The sequence below is a fragment of the Monopterus albus genome, unplaced genomic scaffold (assembly GCF_001952655.1).
Source record: "Monopterus albus unplaced genomic scaffold, M_albus_1.0 scaffold49.1, whole genome shotgun sequence".
Classification (NCBI taxonomy): Eukaryota; Metazoa; Chordata; class Actinopteri; order Synbranchiformes; family Synbranchidae; genus Monopterus; species Monopterus albus.
In genome coordinates, this window is record NW_018127929.1 from 2,463,748 (window position 1) to 2,468,836 (window position 5,089).

Sequence of the window (5,089 nt, forward strand, 5' to 3'; positions counted from 1 at the left end):
GCTGTCTCACCTTATTCTTTTCACTTATTCTATAGTCTAAAGTCCCATCTCAACCCCTTCAACTTTGTAACATTTTGTATGATAGAACCTGGATAGAGAATTGACTGTAGACATATTCAGCGTAGGTTTTGTTAAAGAACCAGCCAGCTCACTGATTCAGCACCATTTCAATAAACAACCTTGTAAAGCAATGGAGCTCATCCGTGGTGGAGTGCAGACTGAGCGTTACTTAAAATTCAAGGTCACTAAACAATCAGTCAATCTAATCCTCAGTCAGCAAATAAAGAGACATCCCAACAACACAAGGTGGCACTGAGATCTCATAGGTTCCACAGACGTGACATGTGTCAGTTTGCCTTCACTATGTGCAAAGAATGGGAAGAAGAGACTGATGACTCACAGGTAATTGGCCTATCGCAACCTCGCCCCCATCTTCCTCCTCTACCCCTCCCTCCATTGCGTGAGGAAGCCAGGGCGGCTGCAGTCTTTCTCCGCACTGAGATAAGCCTGTCTCCAACTGGCCTTGCACACCTCCTGTCATCTGTCTGCTCTCTTTCTCAGCTGGCCAGTGCAGCATGGTGGTGTTGACGCTCTAATTAAACTCACCAGATCACAGCTAAATAATATGAAAGACAGAATAAAGGTTTAGGCTAAAATAGATATTGTCTGACAAAAGATTTGTTTAAATAATAACTTTTGAAGCATTTTAAATCTGCAAACAAACATTATACTGTTATTTGGTGCCACTGAATTTCTTCTTTGTCTTCTTCATTTACCTATTACGACTTGAAATATTGCTGATCAGGAACAGTATTACAATAAGAAGTGCCTGTGACAGTTCTGGTAAATAGCTGTGATGGTAGGTGAGTCCACACCACTTAACATTTTTTCTTTACCCTTATCTGATAAAAGTGTTTACAAAGTGGGAGTGTTGTAAAAACAGATCTCTAGAATTATTTTATATCCCTCTTTCTCAGAACAAACGTGCCTTATGTCTGCAGTGTTTTCACACCTTTCTTTGTTCTTATCAGTACCTTTTAACCCAGAAGACTTCAACATTTCAATCACCCATGTGGAACAAAATCAATACACACTATAAAGACACTGATCTTAACCAACACTTTATGTGAGTCCAAACACTCAGGTGAATGAAATAGCCTATTTTGTCTACATTCACTCCATTTGTGACACTGTGTGCTTGATAAGGAAGTACTGACAGAGTTCTTAAGAAGATACTTGAGCAGAGTTACACACAAAAGGTGTACTCATAAATGTTTATAGCTCTCCATTAAACTTTACTTAGATGTTGAATGTGTCACTCGCTGATAGCAAAGTCTGTCAGCTGATTTATGGTCATCCCTGGAATTGCCTTACTGACGCCTGGAGAGAATGACTAACCAACTCAGGTAGAGTCAACAAGCTCAGACAGTCAGATAAGAGTGAATGAGACACAGAAAGATGCAAAGAGAGAGACAGAGAGGCAGAGTCCCTGGAATGGATGAGAAGAATGAGGATCACTCCACGTAAACATGGCAGACATCTCTTGATCTGCCCCGAAGACACAAGGCCAGACGTAAAATATTTCATCTAACTGTTCTGTTGTTTGTCTGAGGATTTATATTAGTGAACATGCAAATTGATATTTAACATTTTCAAATCAATCTTTTTTATGATGCAGCATTAATCTATTTACAGTGTGTTTCAGTATGTCCTTGCATGCAACAAAAGCACGAATATGGCATTTATCCAGCATGATATCATTACACTGAGTGCGTCCATCTTTAGCTCTCTTTCTTTCTCCCATTTGACACATCAGGGCTCAACACCATTCATCTCAATCAGCTGCCACTGTTTCCATTTGGCCTGTGCACCCATCCAACACTGAAATCAGCAGTTCCAAGTTCAAACATTTAAACTTGTACACGCACAAAGACACACACCACCAGCAACACAGCAGCATTTTCTGCAGCCACACATCCCACCATAATGCCATTTAGAATAATAGCACTGTGAGCAAATAGCAGTTAACCGTGTTAACGTCTGAATCTGGTCTGCCATGCCTATGCGAGCATCTGTCATCTTTATCAATAAGCAGAAGGTCTGACATGAATCCAATTTTCTCCACGAAACTTCTTGTCCCTGTGTCATCTACATTCATACGCAAACACATGCAGTCACTGACAATGATGTCACAGGTGCTTTTGCTGTCCTCTGACCTCAGGAGTGTGTGTATTTACAGAGATGGACTTCCTCTTCTCCCAATTAAGGCACACTGAATCATGTCAGCATGCCCCCGCCTGAACCCTGACCATAAAATACAACGCTAATTTTTGGGGAGGTGTCTTCGATCTTTTTTTTTCTGGGGGGAGGGGCCTTCCCACTGACACTGACATCTTGACCTCCATGACCTGCGGGGCAACTTGGACAAAGGAAGCCTTTCCCTTTTAATTCTGCCCAGGGAGCGTTATATAGGCCCTGACCCTGTACTCCTCTTAACCTTTTGGACCTCCAGCTTGATGTCCAAGATTTAGGGCAAATTTCATTACACACATTCTCCGGATGAGATTGTTGGCTAAGAGGATGTGGCATTGCAACGACTCAGCCTGATTAAAATGTCAGGTAGGACAAACAGCTAAGATGACATGTTCAAGTCACATGAAAGAAAAGCACGTGTATAATCTCTCTGTTGTTGTTGATGTTGCTGATCCTGCTAAAGTCTTTCCATTACTGCACTAAACACAACAAAAACAATGTAACTATAGATCAGTATCTTATTGTCTGCTTTGTTAAGCCATAAATACTGTGCAGAACTTCAATTGTAAAAAGAAAACTACACTAGACCAAACAATATTATCAATACTAGATATTCAGTTGCATCTGTCAAACACCCATTCATCTTGAAGGAAATGTGAGCTCTTGCCATTCACACACTCAGAGTGATAGCAATCATACTCTCTGCAAACAACCCAGCTGGAGAACCTGTGAAGCTGTAACAAGTTGAACAGAATGCCAACACCATGGGTGACAAAAGATGAGTGAGCAGTATCAGAAAGGGAAGACTCTTAAGAATAGCTGCCACGATAGGCGCCTGGGCCTGTGTGTTGTCTACCTGTCTCTCTTCCTAACTGCCATGTTCTTGTCAGTGTTGACACCCTGTCAGCCCCACCTAGCCAGGGCCCTGTGGGTAGCAGGCAGGCAGCTGAGGTTGAGGTACATAAAGCAGGCAGTCTGAATGGGACTGACTGGGCTGGGCTTTAATGGAGCCAGCCTTCCAGACGCAGACAATAGCGGGGCCCGAGGCCGGGGCCTGAAATCTGAAGCCCCGGCCTGGTATTTTAAGCGGCCTGAGTGGCTCTGGAGCCAGTTGTCAATCAATAGATGCACACAATCAGGCAAAAGCAAGACTTGGAATGGTGGAAAAAACTGAGACGATGACAGAGGACAGAAAATATTGACAGATGTTCCTTTTTTTCCTTTTCAGTGAGGCAATCTTAAGATTCACCTTTGGGTCTTTTCACACACACACACACACACACACACACACACACACACACACACACAGCTATTCTTTTCAGGCGAAGGTTGCTGTAGACTGTAGTCTTCATTGTCTAAAGTGCCTCAAGAAGGGGTGGGTGGAGGAGCTGTGTGTGCATTGATGAACCCACTGCATACACAATGTAATGGTTTCACCATTCTAGGCCACTGTTGCTGAATGCTTGTTATTGTGTGTGTGCATGTGTGTGTGTGTGTGTGTGTGTGTGTACACAGACATTAACTGCAGCAGAAATGCGCTCCCTCCTCATTTCACACTTGCATCATTGTATTACAAAGGGAAGAGCCTGTATTTTTTCCTCTCCTCTTCCCTGACCACTTGCAGACATCTGAGGGCATAGGGCGTGATGCTATTTTTGAAAGTCAGGACCTGCCAGTTTGGAATGACCCACTGTGTTGTTCTACCTGTCCACCAGATGCCCTCAGTGTGTTCTCCACAAGCAATTTGTTATCCTCCTAATGAAATGATAACTAAGAGGATTAGATCCCCTTAGTGTTTTTGTTGTTTTTTTTTGCTTATTTAGCCTGCCTGCCTCTATTGGTTTAATGTCACTTGTGCTCATGTCTCTAAGTCAATATCTATACGTTTTGTGTGATTGCCAATAAAACTTCAATATTTCTACTGCTCTCCTGTCTCCTGAGATTGAGTTTAGAATTTGTACCATCATCTGTCATCCCTGAGCCCTGGCACCATGCAGGCCTAGATCTTAATGGTGCTAATCACCCTCAAACTAAAGGCATCCTTAGACATAAGTATAGTAAAAGTCATAAAATGTTCACTGAAGTAGTGTTAACTGGTCCTAATCACTGGTGGCAGACACGCTCAGTATTATTCTTAAAAGAAAGTTGTATTCAGAATGTAAAAGTAATGAAACTCCTTATGCTGAATGGTTTCTAAGGTTTGTTATTTTCTAAATTAATAGTATTTTCAACAATCCCCATACAGACTAAAACCAACAATGAACTGGCTCTACTTACTGTTAATGTCTGTCAGACTGGATGAATGGATGATCACCAAAGAGCATAACATAAATTATTGCAAATTTGAATGATCAGATAAGAATTACAACTGCTGCTGTAAGTTTTAAAATTATAGCAATGCTTACATAAAATGTCATAGCTACTCAAGTCAACTAATTGTGTATGTGAGCTATCAAAAGATTGGAATATCCTGTCAGTTGAGTTGGGTGTCTGAGATTATACATACTCACCCTGACTGGAGTGTTGCAGCCTTTCCTGCCTACACGATGCAGATTAGAAGTGACCAGTGGTACCATCAGAGAGCGGCGCCTGCCTCCTGTTTGTCAGTGAAACATGCATCCAGACACATCTGTAAGCAGTTGACTAGGCCTTTTCCTGCTGCTCTGTTCCTGAGAGGTCTGGAAGGGTGACACGCCGATGCTGACCTTACTGTGCCCTGCATGTCACTTAACCTTCATGTTAGATGTCAGCTCTCTTGCTTCTACCATTCAATTGCCTCAACCCTGACACTAAACACAACACATGCACTGTTTAAAGTTGTGACCTCAAACTTGGG